Source organism: Ranitomeya imitator, chromosome 4 (assembly GCF_032444005.1).
Source record: "Ranitomeya imitator isolate aRanImi1 chromosome 4, aRanImi1.pri, whole genome shotgun sequence".
Taxonomy (NCBI): domain Eukaryota; kingdom Metazoa; phylum Chordata; class Amphibia; order Anura; family Dendrobatidae; genus Ranitomeya; species Ranitomeya imitator.
The window spans coordinates 169,849,515-169,872,904 of NC_091285.1; the positions used below are offsets into that span (position 1 = coordinate 169,849,515).

The 23,390-nt window shown below is 42.5% G+C and overlaps 1 protein-coding gene across 1 annotated transcript in view; it reads right to left on the bottom strand.

Moving 5' to 3' along the window:
* Positions 1–23,390, bottom strand: part of NSG2 (neuronal vesicle trafficking associated 2) — a 105,878-nt gene that overhangs the window by 9,332 nt on the left and 73,156 nt on the right. The window lies entirely within an intron of this gene.

Sequence of the window (23,390 nt, forward strand, 5' to 3'; positions counted from 1 at the left end):
ACCAAAGTTATGACTAATCTTCACAAGTTAGGTTACATTCAATTTTAATATTTAAAACCCATGTAGACGCTGTTCATTGAAACGTACGTCAATTGATTTTTAGAGTTGAGCTAATTTTTCAAATTTCGGCTCCAATTACGATCAGCGGCAAATATTGGAGTCAGCCAAAATAATTAGAGTCAATGGAAGTAGAAATGAACGAATATGTTCAGAATCGATCGTCGACTAAATTCGGCACACATAGGGTACCAATCTGGCACGAATATGGAAAATTCAGATTCGGCGACTGATTCCAAACATATTCGCTCAACTCTATTGCTTTTGTCAGCTTTTCTGTAGTCCAGCCACCGAGAACCCCATTTACAACATTTACAAAACAGGTCAGTCCCATTTTTGTTGGATAATTCATGATGTCTATGAGTGATACTAAAACAGCTGAGTACAGGACTATAATGTATGGGTCTCTAATTCCTTTTGTTTAAAGAATTTGGACACATTCGGGTGCATTTTTTTCTAAACTGCATGTATTTTGAGTCAAAATAATTCTCGTAATTGGGTTTCATAAAAAACGTTGCACCTTTCAGCTTTTTAAGGCTGTTAGTTTTTCTGTACATTGCTGGCTGCAGAATCCATCACTAAAGCTCAGCTCTTTCTGATGTTGAGTTTGTAACTTTTTTATTCTGTCTTCGATAGAGATCCTCTCTTCTGTTTTTTGACCAAAGACCACATCAAAGGGACACTGAACATTCAGGTGGTTATATATCATCAGAGATGTTCAGAAACAAAGCAAAAAAAGAGTTGGAAACTCAAGTTAGAATTAGCTTACTAATATATACTCAGTTAAAGGGTTATTCCTGTTTCCAAGATCCTATCACAATAGGTGTAATAATAATATTAGCAAATATGTCCAATTAGATATGTAGCATAGTTCTTCTGATTCGCTATGTCTCTTTCCTCATGCGCAGGGTATTGCAAACATTACGCATCCATGGTTACGACCACTGATACAGTGACAGCTAGTTGCCAGTGGTCGTAACCTTGGACACCTAAGGTCCTGAAATTCCTGCACATAAGGTAAGAGACATAAAGAATCAGAAAAACTATACAACATTTCTAAATGGAGATGTTTGCTATTATTATTATTATTATTATTACACCAACTACATATTGGGATAGGATCTTGGAGACGGGAATACTCCTTTAACTCATTCTGCAGCCAGCAATATATATATTGCGCTTTACAGACATCATCACCCTCACTGTCCCCTTTGGGGCTCACAAGCTAAATTCCCTACCAGTATGTCTTTCACGTGTGGTAGGAAACCGGAGTACCAGGAAGAAGCCCACACAAACATTGAGAGAACATACAAACTCCTTGCAGATGTTGTCCTTGGGGGATTTATAACTAGGACCCCACAGCTGCAAGGTTACAGTGCTAACCACTGAGCCACCATGCTGAACATGGTAAACAGAAAGCCTGTAATAATAAGTGACACAAAATTCTTAATGAAACTTGAAATGATTATTAAACTGAAATGTAATTAACAAAAAAATAAATTAGCCCCAAAATAAATGCATTTAAGTAAAGAAAAATCCCAACAAAGGTGTCCCTATTCTTTAAACATCTCCACTCTTGCGATCATCGTAAATATATATATATATATATATATACATATATATATATATATATGTATCGATATATATATATATATATATATATATATATTCATTTTTTTTCACTTTTTCCTGTCCTATAGAGACAACTATGCCAAAAATGTATAAAGTACCGGTATGCTGAATTTTTTTTAAAAAATGCCAAAGCCCTCAAAAATCCACCCCAAAAATGTATTGTTTGTGGTATGTGAATAGAATTCTCAACTGACTTGCAGGTAACATCTGGCTGCAGCTAGAGATGAGAGAATTTCTTCAAGGCAAATTACATTCCGGAGGCATTTTACATTTTCCTGAATCTGACATTTTTGAGATTCGATTCCTGGAAATTTATCAAAATAGCATCCATCATTTTGCTAAATTCTAAAGAGCAAGAAAACAAATATGTTGCTTTTCGCCACAGTACCAGCGTTGCCAACTTGATTTTCTTATTTTCTGGACAGCTTACTGGGCACCTTCGAAAGCCATAATAAATGATAAAGATTATACTGTAGGTGATACCTGTCTACAGACCATAATTCTGGTACGAAACTGTCAGCTGCATTCACCGTAAACTGTAAAATGATGATGGCTACAATAAAGGGTAAAATTGTTCGAAAAATGAGAAGTGATTTTTATGTACTTTCGATCACTGAACTTAGTAAATATACAGAAAAAAGTCCATCACGTACAGTTTTTTTTACAAACGCTGACTCCATAAGCTTTTTCGTGCACCATACTTTGTGGGATCATTGGTGGATGATTTTGGTGTCATTGGATTGGTTGGAAATTGATGCATGCCTTGCTCTGATTGGCTGCTGTGGGCAGAAAAGATTTTCTTAACCCAGCTTCCAAAGAGTGTAGTGGTGTCCATAGCATCCAACCATAGCATATCTTTTATTTTACTTTAGCAGTATAAGAAATGAAAGCTGTGCAGTGATTGGTTGCTATGGGAAGCAAAGGCAGGTTTTCTTTTAGACAGTTCATAAGAGTGTAGTGGTGTGCTTACCACGATTCCTTTCAGTATTTACTAGTTGTGGTGGATTAAGCTTCGCGATCAAAATGGCTACAAGGCAGTGTCGTAATTCACCTGGCAACTTCAACTACATTTGCGATTGATTTGTAGTGAAGAAATAACAAAGGAACATTACAGATTTCATTAAAAAAGTGTATTATGCGCACTTTGATGTAAAACTAGATGATCGGGACAAGTCGTGGGTTCCACATGTAGTGTGTTCTGTCTGTGTTGGACTACGACAGTGGTCTGAAGGAAATAAAGAGAGCTATTGTTTTGGCGTGCCTATAATCTGGAGGGAATCCAGATTGTACCCTTAACATGGAGGAATTCAACCTTAAAGATAAGCAGGAAATCATATACCTGGACCTCCCGTCAGCGATTCGCCCTGTGCCTCACAGTCCAAGAGTACCCGTCCCTTCACCTCTGAAGAAACTTAAAGATACACCTGATTTTGAAGACTCATAACATGAAGAGCAGGATTCTGATGAAGACTTTCATGCTAGTCCCAGAGAACCACAGCTTTTTCACAGCTCAAGTTAAATGATTTATTCAGGGACTGGGACCTTCCGAAATGAATTTGCAGATACCAAACATATATAGGTTCTTTTTTAGTTAACAAAAAAAATAGAAAGTTTGTAAAAAAAAAAAAAATGGTGTCGCTTTCCCGAGACCCATGGTGTCTACATTTTTTGTGATCTGGGGCTGGGTGATTGCTTATTTTTGGCGAACCGATCAGACGTTTTTGTTGATACCATTTGGGGTAGATACAATGTTTTAATCACCTGTTATTGCATTTTATTGCATTGCTGGGGGACCAAAAAATTCATAATTCTGTTTTGATTTTTTTTTCTAGTTGCGCAGTTTGCCGATCGAATTATTTTGACATTTTGAGAGATCGGGCGATTCTGAACTCGGCAATACCAAATATGTGTATTTTTTAATTTTTTTGTTTTATTTTGAATGGGGCAAAAGGGGGGGGTGATTTGAACTTTTTAGATTTTTTAAAACATTTTCTTTTACTCTCTTTACCTGTTTCTGTAGCCTTTCATAGGAGACTTAAAGCTGCGATCGTCTGATCGCTCGTGCTACACATAGCAGGACTTCAGCCCTGCTATGTGTAGCACAAATTATCATCTGCTATGAACGCTGGCCACGGGGAGGCACGCACAGCAAAGCAGCAATGGCAAAAACAAGGGGCTCCTGTAGACCCAAGGTTGTAAAGCCAATCCATAGGCGCCCTGTAATCATGTGACAGCCAATGACTCGCTTCCGGCGCAATCCTGTTAATGCAGCTGTCAGATATTGACAGCGCCATTTAACATAACAGGTGCGGGGAGAGCGCGATTCCACCTGCAGCTGTTACAGCTGTCATGTGCATGAAAACATGCTGGCTCAGCACCCGAGCCCGCAGTGAACAGGGGGAGTGAACCTGCAGTGAACCTCTACATCATAGGTTGGGAAGGGGTTAAGAAGAAGTTGTGAAAAAAAATTCTAGGTCATAACAAAAATCCTATTTTTTCTTGTTTTTTTCCTCTGTCAAATCTGATTTTTAATTACCAAACTAAGAAAAAGAAACAGATGAGTATTGACATAAGAAATGATAACATTTAGTATTGTGAATTCAGCATTGACATTATGTGTGGTTAATTAAAATCTACAACCCTTGAGAAGTCCATTAGCTAGTAATAACTCGTAAACTAATAACCTGTTGCAAAGGAACCATTTAAATATGCATCTAAATAGTTAAACAGCAGCAACCAGAGCTAGCTCCAATTGCTCAAACCAGACATAGGATATACAGTATATAAATGTCCTAAGTGGGAAGAGGGTTAATGCATAACAGTATTTTGCAATCTCCTACATTTTCTACAGTTGTGACTAAAGGCCCCTTCACATTAAGCGACGCTGCAGCGATACCGACAACGATCCGGATCGCTGCAGCGTCGCTGTTTGGTCGCTGGAGAGCTGTCACACAGACCGCTCTCCAGCAACCAACGATGCCGGTAACCAGGGTAAACATCGGGTAACTAAGCGCAGGGCCGCGCTTAGTAACCCGATGTTTACCCTGGTTACCATCCTAAAAGTAAAAAAAAATAAACACTACATACTTACCTACAGCCGTCTGTCCTCCAGCGCTGTGCTCTACACTCCTCCTGTACTGTCTGTGAGCACAGCGGCCGGAAAGCAGAGCGGTGACGTCACCGCTCTGCTTTCCGGCTGACCGACGCTGATACCGATACTGTTGTCGGTATCGCTGCAGCGTCGCTTAATGTGAAGGGGCCTTTAATGGGCGTCTCAAGGGTTGTAGATTTTAATGGACTTTTTGAAAAACACATATTGTCCACATTGTATTCGCAGTACTAAATGTTCCCATTTCTTCTGTCAATATACTGTTGTTTCTTTTTTTTTCAAGTTAATAATAAAAACAGATTTGACGGAAAATTAAACATTGTAGAATTTAAAATCTTTTTAGATTTGCCCATTCCGGAAGTATTGCAGTATATAGCATATTTCTATTAGATTTGCCAAATCTTGCCACATGGTGTAATAAAATGAAATAATGAGCAATTCATTTTCACAAAACATCTTACTACTTACATCATGGCAATTGTGCGGGCACAGGGGATGTGCCACAGCGTCCCCAGAAGGTATCAGCTTTATCTAACAGACTTCTGTGACTAGACACTTCTGAATCCTCACATCGTGTGCAGGGCATGCTGTTAGGATTCTCCAGCATCTGTGGCGAGAGCAGGTGGTCACGTAACCAAAGGATGCACTTTGCATACTTACGGACATGCTCCGACTAGACATGCTCAGACTCACTCATTTCACGTAACAAGCACGTCTAGTCAGCATGTGGCCACATGTATGCATACTTGCAGTCACTTGTTCGGCAGCGACACTGGAGAATCCTGACAGCATGCGTTGTGCACGCTGTGGGGATTCAGAAATCTGTAGTCATATACAGTGATTGCAGACTTCAACCACAAGACAAGAAAACCCCTTTTTTATTCGATGGTTAATGACTATGGAATCTAAGGAATTTAATAGAGAGAGAAGGTTTTCTTTGTCATCCCATCAATGCCTCAAGACACAATCAAATGATCTCAAGAGCCTGTCATGGCAGCTAGGCTCCTGCAAAGGCCCCTATGTCAGTTTTTTTTTGTACATATTAGAACCAATGCTGAATAGTACACACAAACTTTTTAAGCAACTTGTGTAATTTTTAAAAAAAAACATAGACCACTGTGTGCCATTTTTGTTGATGTCTCAATTCAAGCACTCTACAACACTAAAATAACTAAAGATTTCTAAAGATCTCCCCCTCTCTCATTGTGTCTATTTGTAGGGGCAGGAGGCCGGGTTGATGGAGACTTTGTCGCAATGGAGGTTGTTATGATGTTGTTTGTAGTTTGATGTACTGATGTTGTGTGAATATTTATTCGTTTAATAAAAAAATGGTTTTATTATATTCCTAAGGTCGTCCGATGGGAATGCGGGAGGTCTGTCCACTAGGGGAACCACACTAAGAACAGGAATATAGCGTATACTACACTACGCTAATAGAGTTGGGATTAGTCCACAGTTTGGGAGGGGTTAAACCAGTTTTTAGGGAGTGGAGTGTTAAGAGTCTAGGACTCAGTATAAGTACAAGTCCGGAGTGGAGTCCAGTCAGTGATGGAGAGTGGGGTGTGGGGTAAAGCTGAACAAGACAGTGGTAGCAGGTACAAGAAGCGGCAGATGCAGCAAAGCTGAACAGGTGCTGTCAGTCCAGGTTTCCCCACAGCATGAGGACACATTCTAAATTTCTTCTGGATGCTGGGACAGCTTTGGGCTTGAGGTCCGGAAGGGGTATTAGGAGCCATACCCGTCCCACTGTGAGGAAGATGTCGGCCAGGTCGTAGAGAAAGAAAAGTATGGTGATCATCATGGAAGCTGTTATGCCAGGAGGAAGGTACCTAGGGCCAGCTAGGACAGTTGGGCTAGGGACAAGTCGGGCAAAAAGGAGACGAAGACTGAAAGAAAGGAAACATCACTAAAATGGGACTGTTTTATTCTGTACTCTGCAGCCGTATGTAACCGATTTGTACAGTAAAGCTGAACCTTTTCACCTGGACACAAGGTCTCCTGTCTTGTCTGAAGCTACAGCTGGGCCCAATCCCTTACAACACTGTATATAGCCCATTTAAAATGCATTTTGGTGTTGATGACCTTCCTTTAAAGAATGGACTTATAACTCTAATATCAAAAACACTGAAAAAAATGAAAATATATTTCAAATGTTTGCAGACCATTGGTGGCGATATGCGATTTTGACCAGGACTATATAAATCAGCACGTTTGGGAGGTTTTTTTCTCAAAATGTCCGCCTGCCACCTTAACCCCTTTCCAACGCTGGGCGTAATAGTATGCCCATGTCGGCCTCCCCCTGTTTGGTGCGGGCTCTGGCGCTAAGCTCACACTTTTCTGGGTGCATGTCAGCTGATCTATTCAGTTGATATGTGCCTGCATCAGCCGTGGGTGAAATCGCGATGGTCATGGCGATGGTCATCCATGGCTATTAACTAGTTAAATGCTGCTGTCCATCTCTGACAACGGCGTTTAACTTTTGCATACCAGAAGCGCGTCCTTTATCCCACCCATTGGTGACTCCGTCACATGATCGTGGGTCATCGATGGGTCAGCATGACAACCAGAGATCTGAAGCAGACCTCTATGGTTGTCTTTGCCAGATTGCTATGAGCGTTGCCCAGTGGTCAGTGTTCATAGCAAGTGAGCAGTTCTGCTACATACAGGCGATCTGATCATCACATGTGTGTAGCAGAGGCGATCGAAGTATTGCAGCTTCTAGTATCCCATAGAGACTATTGAAGAATTCAAAAAGTAAAAAAAAGTTTTTAAAAATATTTAAAAAATACAAAATATATAAAAGTTCAAATCACCCCTGTTACCCCATTCAAAATAAAACAATAAAAAAATCAAATATATACATATTTGGTATCGCCGCATTCAGAATCGCCTGATCTATCAATATAAAAAAGAATTAACCCGATCGCTAAACGATGTAATGAGAAAATGACAGAATTACCTTTTTTTGGTCGCTGTTGCATTGCAATAAAATGCAATAATGGGCGATCAGAAGATTGTTTCTGCACCAAAATCGTATCAATAAAAACATCAGCTGGGTGTGCAAAAAATAAGCCCTCATCCCGCCCAAAATCACAGAAAATGGAGATGCTACAGTTCTCGGAAAATGGCGCAAATTTTGCCACTTTTTTCACCACTTAAATAAAAAATGACCTAGACATGTTTGGTGTCTGTGAACTCATAATGACCTGGAGAATCATAATGGCAGGTCAGTTTTAGCATTTAGTAAACATGGTAAAAAAAAAAAAACACAACCGTGGAATTGTACTTTTTTTGAATTTTCATCTGTGTTCCAGTACGCGATATGTTAAAACCAATGGTGTTGTTCAAAAGTACCACTTGTCCCGCAAAAAAATAGCCCTCACATGGCCATATTGACTGATAAATAAAAAAAGTTATGGCTCTGGGAAGAAAGGGAGCAAAAAAACAGAAATTACAGAAATTCAAAGCCTAAAATACATTAGGAAGTCATCGGTTTGTCTAGCAGCCTAGATATAAATTAGAACCTGTAGAGAAGCAGGACGCAGTCTATTCAAGCATTATCTTGTGCAATGGGAAGATGAAATTTGGAAATATCAATACATTCAAGTACATCAAAAAATGAATGCAAGATGGTTTTTGCACCTCAAAGTGCAACCAAAGTGATAAATAGCGATAGTGATGAAAAGCATATATACCATACTTACTTATCATACAGACTTGAAATGTGCCATGGTAGGAGCTTTACAGAATATTTTTTTCCCGGTAAATCAAAATACAAGTATTGGCCCGTATGGTCAACAACCAAAGTGTCTCCCCTTACAGCATTTCAAAATGACCCAATTATCTGTGCCCTCCAGAAACCAATGCCTGCGGACTACTCCTAATAAAATATACTGCAAGCAAATAAGTACAGGACTTTTCAACTTATATCCTCTCCTCTTTTTCAATCACTGCTCCTTAAATAAACATATGTTAAATATGTATTTTTTTTTTATTAAAGAGTACTGAAAAAAAATGAATGTCGGGAATGAATCCGTCATTCTGCTGAGGAGCTTTCTTGGCCTCCAACACCGCATTATAGGCGCGGTGCCGACAGCATGGCGAGTAAGGTTTTCATGCTTATGTCATACAATTGCAAAAGCAAAGGCTATACATTCAGAGAGCGGAAAATATCTAGTTGACATGACTTAGTTGCTTTTTTAGTGGCAATGTATAGGTTTTTCTTAAATAAAATGTAGCCAGCTTAAATTAAAGAGGTATTCTTGCAATCAACCGAATGCCTTATTATCCCCTAGTTATTAAATAATGTTTGTAAATACATTCAATCAGCTAATATGTACTAGAAAGGGAGTCTGTCAGCAGGTTTTTGCTATGCAATCTGAGAGTAGCATAATCAAGACAGAGACCGTGATTCCAGCGATGTATCCATTACTTGTCTACTTGATGTAGTTTTGATAAAATGACTGTTTTATTTGATTCAGATCTAGCAGGTCTCTTATTGCTGTACTTTGTATAACCGTGCCCACACCACTGATTGACAGCTCTCTGTGTACACTGTACAATGGCAGAAAGCTGCTAATCAGTGGTGGGGCAGGATTACACAGGGCAGGAGGCTTATAAGGCAGGTGATACACATTTGTCCTGGATATCCCAGTTCTGCATCTTTCTCCTGGGTCCGCTGCCCTCCGTTGTGCTCCACGTCAGGTTTTGGAAGTTGCTCGGTGTGGATCAATTCTATCATCTCCCTAGATGTATTTAAAGCCCATGTAGACACACACCTGTGTCTCTAGTCTCTGTTTGGTGCGCTTCACCTTCTGTGCATACTGTGCTTCCATGAATTCATCCCTGCTGGGTTCCACTTCATCCCCTTGCTGCTCCTGAGATTTCTGAGTGTGCCAAGTCCTTGCTGCCCACCTTCCTTCCAGCTTGCTGCATCAACGCCGGAGGTCCATGTGCCCACCTAGACTTGAAGTGCAGAAGATCGACCTCCTCAGGTATGGCTAACAACAGGATGCAACTAGTCCACTAGTGATTTCCTCCCACTGAAAAAACATTGATTTTATTGAAACTACAGTAAGCAGCCCAGTAAGTGTCACATCAGTGGAATAATAATAATAATAATTTTTATTTATATAGCGCCAACATATTCCGCAGCGCTTTACAAATTATAGAGGGGACTTGTACATACAATAGACATTACAGCATAACAGAAATACAGTTCAAAACAGATACCAAGAGGAGTGAGGGCCCTGCTCGTAAGCTTACAAACTATGAGGAAAAGGGGAGACACGAGAGGTGGATGGTAACAATTGCTATAGTTATTCGGACCAGCCATAGTGTAAGGCTTGGGTGTTCATGTAAAGCTGCATGAACCAGTTAATTAATTTTTTTTTTTTTTTTAATATAGGCCACACAGGGATCGTTAGGTTAATGCATTGAGGCGGTAGGCCAGTCTGAACAAATGAGTTTTTAGGGCACGCTTAAAACTGTGGGGATTGGGGATTAATCGTATTATCCTAGGTAGTGCATTCCAAAGAATCGGCGCAGTACGTGTAAAGTCTTGGAGACGGGAGTGGGAGGTTCTGATTATTGAGGATGCTAACCTGAGGTCATCAGCGGAGCGGAGGGCACGGGTAGGGTGGTAGACTGAGACCAGAGAGGAGATGTAGGGTGGTGCTGAGCCATGGAGTGCTTTGTGGATGAGGGTAGTAGTTTTGTACTGGATTCTTGAGTGGATGGGTAACCAGTGTAATGACTGGCACAAGGTAGAGGCATCGGTGTAACGGTTGGTGAGGAATATGATCCTGGCAGCAGCATTCAGGACAGATTGGAGCGGGGAGAGTTTGGTAAGAGGGAGGCCGATTAGTAGAGAGTTACAATAGTCCAGACGAGAATGAATAAGTGAAACAGTAAGAGTTTTTGCAGAGTCGAAAGTAAGAAAAGGGCGAATTCTAGAAATGTTTTTGAGATGCAGGTAAGAAGAGCGAGCCAGTGATCGGATGTGGGGGGTGAATGAAAGGTCAGAATCAAGGATGACCCCAAGGCAGCGGGCATGTTGCTTTGGAGTAATGGTGGAACTGCAAACGGAGATGGCAATGTCAGGCAAAGGTAGGTTAGTAGAGGGAGAAAACACGAGGAGTTCAGTTTTTGACAGGTTTAGTTTCAGATAGAGGGAGGACATGATGCTAGAGACAGCGGTAAGACAATCACTGGTTCAGACAAGCACTGGAATCAGGGTCTCTGCCCCTATATCATGCTGCTCTCACATTAAACAGTAAAAAACATTCTGACATAATCCCTTTAAAATGGATTGTTAACCTTTTCACGACATTTTATGTAAGTTATAACCGAGCTCTGGCATTTACCGTTAGGAGTGGTGCACACACCGCCCCGGGTCATTTAACCCTCTAAATGCTGCAATCGATAGCGAATGCAGCATTTAGAAGGCTGGGAGAGGGTGCCATTTCCCATGTGATCACCACCCCTCCATGCTGTCATTGCGAGGGCCCGATCTTGCCATGGCAACCCCAGATCCTCCATGACAATTTCTGGGTCTACCAGCTATGGAGACCTGTTGTGACCATACCCAGAGCATGCGTTTTGCCCACTAAATCGCCATGCTTTCTCAAGGGAAGGTGAAAATGCATGAGAAAGAATGGCGACTTTGCGGGCGAAACGCGCGTCGGGGTTGTTTACTTATGCTGCGGTGGTGTCTCTGTGACTTGGTTAGGTTATACATGCTGTTGTGAATTCTGTGGCCAAGCTCCCTCCTGTGGTCGTGAGTGGTACTGCGGCTGGTTCTGTCTATAAGCTTCCTTTGGTGGATGAGAGTGGTACTGCGGCTTCTGAGTTTCCTTCCTCAGGTGATGAGGTTAAGTCGTTAGGTGCTGCTCTATTTAACTCCACCTGGTGCTTTGATCCTGGCCTCCAGTCAATGTTCTAGTATTGGTCTTGCTTCCTCCTGGATCGTTCCTGTGGCCTCTCTATCCTGCATAAGCTAAGTTCTGCTTGTGTTATTTTTGTTTGCTATATTTTTTCTGTCCAGCTTGCTATATTGGTTTTTTCTTGCTTGCTGGATGCTCTGAGACGCAGAGGGAGCACCTCCGTACCGTTAGTCGGTGCGGAGGGTCTTTTTGCCCCTCTGCGTGGTTGTTTGTAGGTTTTTGTGTTGACCGCAAAGCTATCTTTCCTATCCTCGGTCTATTCAGTAAGTCGGGCCTCACTTTGCTAAATCTATTTCATCTCTGTGTTTGTATTTCATCTTTACTCACAGTCATTATATGTGGGGGGCTGCCTTTTCCTTTGGGGAATTTCTCTGAGGCAAGGTAGGCTTATTTTTCTATCTTCAGGGCTAGTTAGTTTCTCAGGCTGTGCCGAGTTGCATAGGGAGCGTTAGGCGTAATCCACGGCTGCCTCTAGTGTGGTGTGTTAGGATTAGGGATTGCGGTCAGCAGAGTTTCCACGTCTCAGAGCTTGTCCTATGTTTTTGGTAAATGTCAGGTCACCTTGTGTGCTCTGAACTTCAAGGTCCATTGTGGTTCTGAATTACCTGTTCATAACAATACTGGAGGCCCAAAGTACTAATGCTTCTCAATAGAGGGAAAAGAGAAGTTCTGAGACCATTTTTTTTTCTTTGCACTGTGTTCTGTCTTTCTTTTCCCCTTTACATCAGGGTGGTTCAGAATACAGGTGTGGATATGGATATTCAGGGTCTGTCCCCTTTGATGGATAATCTCACTATAAGAGTACAGAATATTCAAGATTTAGTGGTTCAGAATCCTATGATAGAACCTAAAATTCCTATTCCTGAGTTGTTTTCTGGAGATAGAGCTAAGTTTTTGAATTTTAGAAATAATTGTAAACTGTTTCTGGCTTTGAAACCCCGCTCCTCTGGTGACCCAGTTCAACAAGTTAAAATCATTATTTCTTTATTACGTGGCGACCCTCAAGACTGGGCATTTTCCCTTGCGCCAGGAGATCCTGCATTGTGTAATGTTGATGCATTTTTTCTGGCGCTCGGATTGCTGTACGACGAACCTAATTCAGTGGATCAGGCAGAGAAAAATTTGCTGGCTCTGTGTCAGGGTCAGGATGAGATAGAGATTTATTGTCAGAAGTTTAGAAAGTGGTCCGTGCTCACTCAATGGAATGAATGTGCGCTGGCAGCTATTTTCAGAAAGGGTCTCTCTGAAGCCCTTAAGGATGTCATGGTGGGATTTCCTATGCCTGCTGGTCTGAATGAGTCTATGTCTTTGGCTATTCAGATCGGTCGACGCTTGCGCGAGCGTAAATCTGTGCACCATTTGGCGGTATTATCTGGGCATGGGCCTGAGCCTATGCAGTGCGATAGGACTTTGACCAGAGCTGAAAGGCAAGAACACAGACGTCAGAATGGGCTGTGTTTCTACTGTGGTGATTCCACTCATGCTATCTCCGATTGTCCTAAGCGCACTAAGCGGTTCGCTAGGTCTGCCACCATTGGTACGGTACAGTCGAAATTTCTTTTGTCCGTTACTTTGATCTGCTCTTTGTCTTCCTATTCTGTCATGGCATTTGTGGATTCAGGCGCTGCCCTGAATTTGATGGACTTGGAGTCTGCTAGGCGCTGTGGGTTTGTCTTGGAGCACTTGCAGTGTCCTATTCCATTGAGATGAATTGATGCTACGCCTTTGGCCAAGAATAAGCCTCAGTATTGGACCCAGCTGACCATGTGCATGGCTCCTGCGCACCAGGAGGATACTCGCTTTCTGGTGTTGCATAATCTGCATGATGTGGTCGTGTTGGGGTTGCCATGGCTACAAGTCCATAACCCAGTATTAGATTGGAAATCAATGTCTGTGTCCAGCTGGGGTTGTCAGGGGGTACATGGTGATGTTCCATTTCTGTCTATCTCATCATCCACCCCTTCTGAGGTCCCAGAGTTCTTGTCTGATTACCGGGATGTATTCGATGAGCCCAAGTCCGATGCCCTACCTCCGCATAGGGATTGTGATTGTGCTATCGATTTGATTCCTGGTAGTAAGTTTCCTAAGGGTCGACTGTTTAATTTATCTGTACCTGAGCACGCCGCTATGCGGAGTTACGTGAAGGAGTCTTTGGAGAAGGGTCATATTCACCCGTCATCATCGCCATTGGGAGCGGGTTTCTTTTTTGTGGCCAAGAAGGATGGTTCGCTGAGACCTTGTATTGATTACCGCCTTTTAAATAAAATTACGGTCAAATTTCAGTACCCCTTGCCGCTGCTGTCTGATTTGTTTGCTCGGATTAAGGGGGCTAGTTGGTTCACCAAGATAGATCTTCGTGGTGCGTAAAATCTTGTGCGTATCAAACGGGGCGATGAATGGAAAACAGCATTTAATACGCCCGAAGGCCATTTTGAGTACCTGGTTATGCCATTCGGACTTTCTAATGCTCAATCAGTGTTTCAGTCCTTTATGCATGACATCTTCCGAGAGTACCTGGATAAATTCCTGATTGTATACTTGGATGATATTTTGGTCTTCTCGGATGATTGGGAGTCTCATGTGAAGCAGGTCAGAATGGTGTTCCAGGTCCTGCGTGCTAATTCTTTGTTTGTGAAGGGGTCAAAGTGTCTCTTTGGTGTTCAGAAGATTTCATTTTTGGGGTTCATTTTTTCTCCTTCTACTATCGAGATGGACCCTGTTAAAGTTCAGGCCATTTATGATTGGACTCAGCCAACATCTCTGAAGAGTCTGCAGAAGTTCCTGGGCTTTGCTAATTTTTATCATCGCTTCATCGCTAATTTTTCTAGCATTGCTAAACCGTTGACTGATTTGACCAAGAAGGGTGCTGATGTGGTCAATTGGTCTTCTGCTGCTGTGGAAGCTTTTCAGGAGTTGAAGCGTCGTTTTTCTTCTGCCCCTGTGTTGTGCCAACCAGATGTTTCGCTTCCGTTCTGGGTCGAGGATGATGCATCCGAAATTGGAGCAGGGGCTGTTTTGTCGCAGAGAAGTTCTGATTGCTCGGTGATGAAACCAAGCGCCTTCTTTTCCAGGAAATTTTCGCCTGCTGAGCGAAATTATGATGTTGGCAATCGAGAGTTGCTAGCCATAAAGTGGGCATTCGAGGAGTGGCGTCATTGGCTTGAAGGAGCTAAGCATCGCGTGGTGGTCTTGACTGATCACAAAAACTTGACTTATCTCGAGTCTGCCAAATGGTTGAATCCTAGACAGGCTCGTTGGTCGCTGTTTTTCTCCCGTTTTGACTTTGTGGTTTCGTACCTTCCGGGCTCTAAAAATGTGAAGGCGGATGCCCTGTCTAGGAGTTTTGTGCCCGATTCTCCGGGTTTGTCTGAGCCGGCGGGTATTCTCAAAGTGGGGGTAATTTTGTCTGCCATCTCCCCTGATTTGCGGCGGGTGCTGCAAAAATTTCAGGCTAATAGACCTGACCGTTGCCCAGCGGAGAAACTGTTTGTCCCTGATAGGTGGACGAATAAAGTTATCTCTGAGGTTCATTGTTCGGTGTTGGCTGGTCATCCTGGAATCTTTGGTACCAGAGATTTGGTGGCTAGATCCTTTTGGTGGCCGTCTCTGTCGCGGGATGTGCGTTCTTTTGTGCAGTCCTGTGGGATTTGTGCTCGGGCTAAGCCCTGCTGTTCTCGTGCCAGTGGGTTGCTTTTGCCCTTGCCGGTCCCGAAGAGGCCTTGGACACATATCTCTATGGATTTTATTTCGGATCTCCCCGTCTCTCAAAGAATGTCGGTCATTTGGGTGGTTTGTGATCGCTTCTCTAAGATGGTTTATTTGGTGCCCTTGTCTAAATTGCCTTCCTCCTCTGATTTGGTGCCATTGTTTTTTCAGCATGTGGTTCGTTTACATGGCATTCCAGAGAACATCGTTTCTGACAGAGGTTCCCAGTTTGTTTCGAGGTTTTGGCGAGCTTTTTGTGCTAGGATGGGTATTGATTTGTCTTTTTCCTCGGCTTTCCATCCTCAGACAAATGGCCAGACTGAACGAACCAATCAGACCTTGGAAACATATCTGAGATGTTTTGTTTCTGCTGATCAGGATGATTGGGTGTCCTTTTTGCCTTTGGCTGAGTTCGCCCTTAATAATCAGGCCAGCTCGGCTACTTTGGTTTCACCGTTTTTCTGCAATTCTGGGTTCCACCCTCGTTTCTCTTCAGGGCAGGTTGCAGCAGATTTGGACTCATGTAGTGGACAATTTGACTTTGTCCCAGGAGAAGGCTCAACGTTTCGCTAACCGCAGGCGCTGTGTGGGTCCCCGACTTCGTGTTGGGGATTTGGTTTGGTTGTCATCTCGTTATATTCCTATGAAGGTTTCCTCTCCTAAATTTAAGCCTCGTTTCATTGGTCCATATAGGATTTCTGAGGTTCTTAATCCTGTGTCTTTTCGTTTGACTCTTCCGGCTTCGTTTTCCATCCATAACGTGTTCCATAGGTCATTGTTGTGGAGATACGTGGCACCTGTGGTTCCATCTATTGATCCTCCTGCTCCGGTTTTGGTTGAAGGGGAATTGGAGTATATTGTGGAGAAGATTTTGGATTCTCGTGTTTCGAGACGGAAACTCCAGTATCTGGTTAAGTGGAAAGGTTATGGTCAGGAAGATAACTCCTGGGTCTTTGCCTCTGATGTCCATGCTGCCGATCTAGTTCGTGCCTTTCATGTGGCTCATCCTGGTCAGCCTGGGGGCTCTGGTGAGGGTTCGGTGACCCCTCCTCAAGGGGGGGTACTGTTGTGAATTCTGTGGCCAAGCTCCCTCCTGTGGTCGTGAGTGGTACTGCGGCTGGTTCTGTCTATAAGCTTCCATTGGTGGATGAGAGTGGTACTGCGGCTTCTGAGTTTCCTTCCTCAGGTGATGAGGTTAAGTCGTTAGGTGCTGCTCTATTTAACTCCACCTGGTGCTTTGATCCTGGCCTCCAGTCAATGTTCTAGTATTGGTCTTGCTTCCTCCTGGATCGTTCCTGTGGCCTCTCTATCCTGCATAAGCTAAGTTCTGCTTGTGTTATTTTTGTTTGCTATATTTTTTCTGTCCAGCATGCTATATTGGTTTTTTCTTGCTTGCTGGAAGCTCTGAGACGCAGAGGGAGCACCTCCGTACCGTTAGTCGGTGCGGAGGGTCTTTTTGCCCCTCTGCGTGGTTGTTTGTAGGTTTTTGTGTTGACCACAAAGCTATCTTTCCTATCCTCGGTCTATTCAGTAAGTCGGGCCTCACTTTGCTAAATCTATTTTATCTCTGTGTTTGTATTTCATCTTTACTCAGTCATTATATGTGGGGGGCTGCCTTTTCCTTTGGGGAATTTCTCTGAGGCAAGGTAGGCTTATTTTTCTATCTTCAGGGCTAGTTAGTTTCTCAGGCTGTGCCGAGTTGCATAGGGAGCGTTAGGCGCAATCCACGGCTGCCTCTAGTATGGTGTGTTAGGATTAGGGATTGCGGTCAGCAGAGTTTCCACGTCTCAGAGCTTGTCCTATGTTTTTGGTAAATGTCAGGTCACCTTGTGTGCTCTGAACTTCAAGGTCCATTGTGGTTCTGAATTACCTGTTCATAACAACATGCTACCATTAAGGTACCGTCACACTGAGTGACACTGCAGCGATACCGACAACGATCCGGATCGCTGCAGCGTCGCTGTTTGGTCGCTGTAGAGCTGTCACACAGACAGCTCTCCAGCGACCAACGATGCCATTAACCAGGGTAAACATCGGGTTACTAAGCGCAGGGCCGCGCTTAGTAACCCGATGTTTACCCTGGTTACCAGCGTTAAAGTTAAAAAAAAACAAACACTTCATACTTACCTTCCGCTGTCTGTCCCTCGGCGCTCTGCTTCTCTGCCCTGTGTAAGCCCAGCGGCCGGAAAGCAGAGCGGTGACGTCACCGCTGTGCTTTCCGGCTGGCCGTCGCTGACACAGGATGCAGGAGGAGTGCAGAGAAGCACAGCGCCGGGGACAGACAGCTGAAGGTAAGTATGTAATGTTTCTTTTTTTAACGTTTACGCTGGTAACCAGGGTAAACATCGGGTTACTAAGGTAACGTTCACATTAGCGTTATGCTAGTTTGCGTCGGGTTTGCGTCGGGCGATGCAGCGGCGATGCATGCGTCATGCGCCCCTATATTTAACATGGGGGACGCATGCGTTTTTGTTTGTTGCGTTGTGCGACGCATGCGTCTTTTTTGCCGCAAGCGTCGGACCAAGAAAACGCGACAAGTTGCATTTTTCTTGCGTCCAAATTTCGGCAAAAAACGACGCATGCGTCGCAAAACGCAGCGTTTTTGCGTGCGTTTTGGCGCGTTTTTGTGTGCGTTGTGCGTTGCGTCGCCGACGCAGCGTCGCACAACGCTAATGTGAACGTAGCCTAAGCGCGGCCCTGCGCTTAGTAACCCGATGTTTACCCTGGTTACCAGTGAAGACATCGCTGGATCGGTGTCACACACGCCGATCCAGCGATGTCAGCGGGTGATCCAGCGACGAAACAAAGTGCTGGACTTTCCTCAGCGACCAACGATCTCCCATCAGGGGCCTGATCGTTGGTCGCTGTCACACAGAACGATTTCCTTAACGATATCGTTGCTACGTCACAAAAAGCAACGATATCGTTAACGATATCGTTCAGTGTGAGGGTACCTTTAGTATATACACATTTTAGTGGCTTACTATACCAAAGTTGCATATATAACTTTTGTATTCCACATTCGTGTTTGTACCTCTGAAGGGATAGCAGTGTTTCTTTTTAATATGGGAGATTTATGTAGTGTTTTCCCTATCTTAGTCAGTATCTAATTAAAGGGATACAAACTTGCATAGTAGACCTTACCATAAAGAATTTTCTGAACTGTATCTGAAAGTTCTGTATAATACATTTCTGCGGAGAAACACTACTGTGTGTCCTTACCTTGCACTTGTTTGTGTGTGATTAGTATGTAATATTTTAGGTGCTAATAAAGTATTTTTGTACATTTTTAAACACTCCTGTGCTCCTCCTATTTTATAATGGCTGTATTCTTTGTAGATTTATAGTGATCTGGGTGCCAAAATTGTTATTCTGGCTCAGTCTTTAGGTGTAATACTCTATTCACGCAAAAGTGACACCATTAATTGGCTATTCTCATTGTAAGAAATAATTTTACTCACAAAATGGTTCCTATTGTAAGATGTGTATACACACCGATATCCGGTTATTACTTGTACGGTAACATAATATTTTGGTTTTTTTTTATTTTTCATTGAGCACTCATTTATATACTTGATCTGACATTGGGACAGACTTACAACCTTTTTCATGCAGCACCCACTAATTAATATTTTAACATATTACATTATTCTTATATTGGTTGTACATGTGGAGGTTTCTCCAGCTTTATCTATGAATGAGATGTTTCATTGAATACCCCAGTATACAGATATTCTCCTAGAAGGACTGCTTCGAGGGGAAGATTCTTCTGTATAATGGTACTGTACAGAGGCATCCTTCAGCAGCATTTTGAATACCTACAGCTTTATAGTATAAAAATGTGGAGATTCTGTACATCATGATAAAGTTCTCCTGTGTAATAACTATTTTTTAACAATACAACTTGAATTCTATCTGCAACTTCCAACTATGCGTAGTCAAGGTGAATCAGATATATCAGAATATATTAAGCAGACTAGGCAATTATCCAAGTTATTAAATACATTAAATACATATTTATCTGGTCATTTGCATAATAGTATAACTCACCTATTTTCTTTTATGCGAAATCAGACAGCTGCAGGAAGAAATGCTAATCCTACTTATTTTACTTGACAAATGGTGACAGCAAAAAATAACATCTAAAGAGTACCTGTCATCAAGATTTTATATGCCAAACTAATGGCATGTATGCAAAGGCGTTTTACTGCTGATTAAATCCTTTCTTTTCTTGTAGAAATTTATTTTGCTGTTTTAGAGAAATCCCTAGTTGAAATTGTATGGCACTGAATTGCAATTGCCGAGGGGTGGACAATGCACTTACAGCTCTTCTACCTATCTCCATATTCCCTGCCCGCTTCCTGCCTCCTGTCTCTGACTGACAAACCACTAAAAAATGAATGATGTAGAACCTCCACCATATTCGATTGTAGGCACCCTGTCTCTTTCTCGGTAGGCTTCATTCTGTTTTCAGTAAACAGTAGAATGATGTGCTTTACCAAAAAGCTCTATCTTGGTCTCATTTATGCACAAGACACTTTCCCAGAAGGATTTAAGCTAACTCATGTACTTTTTTGCAGACTGCAGTCTAAATATTTTATGTCTCTGTGTCAACAGTGGGGTCTTCCTGGGCTTCCTGCCATAGCGATTCATTTCATTCAAATGTCTACGGAGAGTTTGCGCTGACACTGATGCACCCTAAACCTGCAAGACAGCTTTAATTTCTTTGGAACTTGATTCGGGATGCTTATCCACCATCTGGACTATCCTGCATTGCAACCTTTCACCTATTTTTCTCTGTCATCCACGTCCAGGAAGATTAGCTACAGTGTTATGGGTTGCAAATGTGTTGATTATGTTGCACATAAGATCTCTGGAGAAGGACTTGTAACATTGAGATTTTTTTAATATTTTTCAGCAATTTTGGTTCTCAAGTCCTCAGACAGTTCTCTTATCCTCTTTCTGTTCTCCATGCTTAGAGTGGCACACAGATACACAATGCAAAAATTGAGTCAACTTCTCCCCTTTTTAACTGGTTTCAGGTGTGATTTTCATATTGCCCACACCTGTTACTTGCCACAGGTGAGTTTGAATGAGCATCAAATAATTGAAACAAAGTTGTTTACCCACAATTTTGGAAAGTGCCAACAATTTTGTCTGGCCCATTTTGGGTTTTTTGTGTGAAATTATGTCCAATTTGTCTTTTTTTCTGTTTTTTTCTTTTGTGTTGGTTCAATACACACAAAGGAAATAAACATGTCTATAACAAAATATGTGAAATTGCAATAATTATCCGGGATAAATACTTTATTTCTGGATCAATTTCAAATGTGCCAACACTTCCGGCAATGACTGTATATAGCTGATATAGCTGTATGCTGGAGCATGTAGAAAGAGGATGAAATTAACCCCATCTTTAGCTCCTTAAAGGGAACCTGTCACCCCGTTTTTTGAGATTGAGATATAAATACTGTTAAATAGGGCCTGTGCTGTGCGTTACTATGGTGTATGTAGTGTACCCTGATTCCCCATGTATGCCGAGAAATACATTACCAAAGTCGGCGTTTTCGCCTGTCAATCAGGCTGGTCTGGTCAGGTGGGCGTGTTCACAGCGTTCTTTTCTTCCCCAGGTTTCCGTTGGTGGCGTAGTGGTGTGCGCATGTCCAAGGTCCGGATTCCCTGTGCCCACGTGAAGACACAGCGCGCGATCTGCGCTGTCATTCCTTTCATCGGTGCGGGCGGCCATCTTCCTGGGGCCGCGCGTGCGCAGATGTAGTGCTTTGCTGCACGGGGCTTCAGGAAAATGGCCGCGGGATGCCGCGCGTGCGCAGAAGAGATCGCGGCGGCCATTTTCCCAAAGCCGAGATGCAAACTCGGCTTTGGGAAAATGGCCGCCGCGATCTCTTCTGCGCACGCGCGGCATCCCGCGGCCATTTTCCTGAAGCCCCGTGCAGCAGAGCACTACATCTGCGCACGCGCGGCCCCAGGAAGATGGCCGCCCGCACCGATGAAAGGAATGACAGCGCAGATCGCGCGCTGTGTCTTCACGTGGGCACAGGGAATCCGGACCTTGGACATGCGCACACCACTACGCCACCAACGGAAACCTGGGGAAGAAAAGAACGCTGTGAACACGCCCACCTGACCAGACCAGCCTGATTGACAGGCGAAAACGCCGACTTTGGTAATGTATTTCTCGGCATACATGGGGAATCAGGGTACACTACATACACTATAGTAACGCACAGCGCAGGCCCTATTTAACAGTATTTATATCTCAATCTCAAAAAACGGGGTGACAGGTTCCCTTTAAAGAAGCACGGCGATCAAAGTTTTTTTCATCTTAATATATTGCAATCATCATATTATATAGCACTGTGTACTTACAAATGCTCATTTTGAGTTTCCACCCAGTTAGTTATTCTGCTTTCTGTGCTCTATATAGAAATAGGAAGTATCTTGTCCCTGTATGACTCATTCCCCTCTTCACTCCTGACCCAGCTGCTCTGCTCCTCTCTCCTGCCATAAACTTTTGCCGTGTCTCATTATATGTGGAGAAAAGTGACTTCCTTTTTGTACATAGAGCTTAAAAGGATTCAGCTAGTCCGTTTTTAATTACATGATATGATAGACCTAATCTATCTCGCCATATCTCGCTGAGGATCTGTTTATACCAAGGAAGGTGACGGGCACAAGGGGGCATTCTTTGCGTCTGGAGGAGAGAAGGTTTTTCCACCAACATAGAAGAGGATTCTTTACTGTTAGGGCAGTGAGAATCTGGAATTGCTTGCCTGAGGAGGTGGTGATGGCGAACTCAGTCGAGGGGTTCAAGAGAGGCCTGGATGTCTTCCTGGAGCAGAACAATATTGTATCATACAATTATTAGGTTCTGTAGAAGGACATAGATCTGGGTATTTATTATGATGGAATATAGGCTGAACTGGATGGACAAATGTCTTTTTTCGGCCTTACTAACTATGTTACTATGTTACTATGTTACTAATGAAAAAGAGAAGAATTAGCTGGGTAGAAAGGCAAAATGAGCAACTGTAAGTACACAGTGCTATATAAAATGATGGCTGCAATATATGAAGAGGAAGAAAGCTTTGATGGGAGTGCTTCTTGAAGAAATTGGTGATTGTTCCTTTTAGTGCTTTTGTTTTTCCTCCTTTTCTTACAAGAACCGTAAATTTTTCATTTTTTTAATTTTATTATAAGGGGCTTGATTTTTGTAGGATGAATTGTAGATTTCGACAACACCATATATTTTACCACATAATGTATTGAAAAAAAGGGGAAAAATAATTCCATGTGCTGTTATATAGTAAAAAAAGGCTATTCCATGAATGTTTTATGAGATATTGTTATTAAATTAATTTGCGTTGCTGTTTTTTACGACTTGTAATTTTTTAAAATTTTCCATCGATGGTCCTTTGGGAGGGGGGTTATTTATATCATTTTGGCTATTTAAGTTGTGTCAATTGCTTTTCAGAGCTTTTTTTTTGTGGGAAGGAATTGAGGCAACCGAATAAACAACAATTTTAAAGCAATTTTTTTTTCAGTGTGCACTCTAAGTATGTTTTAGATTTTTTTATACATTTTTACAAATATTTTGTATTCATACATTTTTAATTTTCCTATTCGAAATAATCACCTAAAATACAACGCAAAACTATTGTACTATATTAATCCCCTCTTTAGTGCAGTGAGAGGTTGGAGCCTATAGTTTTTAAATGACAGATATGGGTGCTTGTCATGAAGTAGTGTGGGGTGCTGTCGACCTTTCAGAGGTGATGATTGACATCAATTGAATACTTTTAATTGAGTTGTCATGCTTGAAAGTGACACTTAAGAGGCTAAAGGGAATCGGGTATCTTATACATGTTGCCTGAACCATGGGCAGCATGTATCAGATACTGGCTTTGTGATTTCAGCCATATATG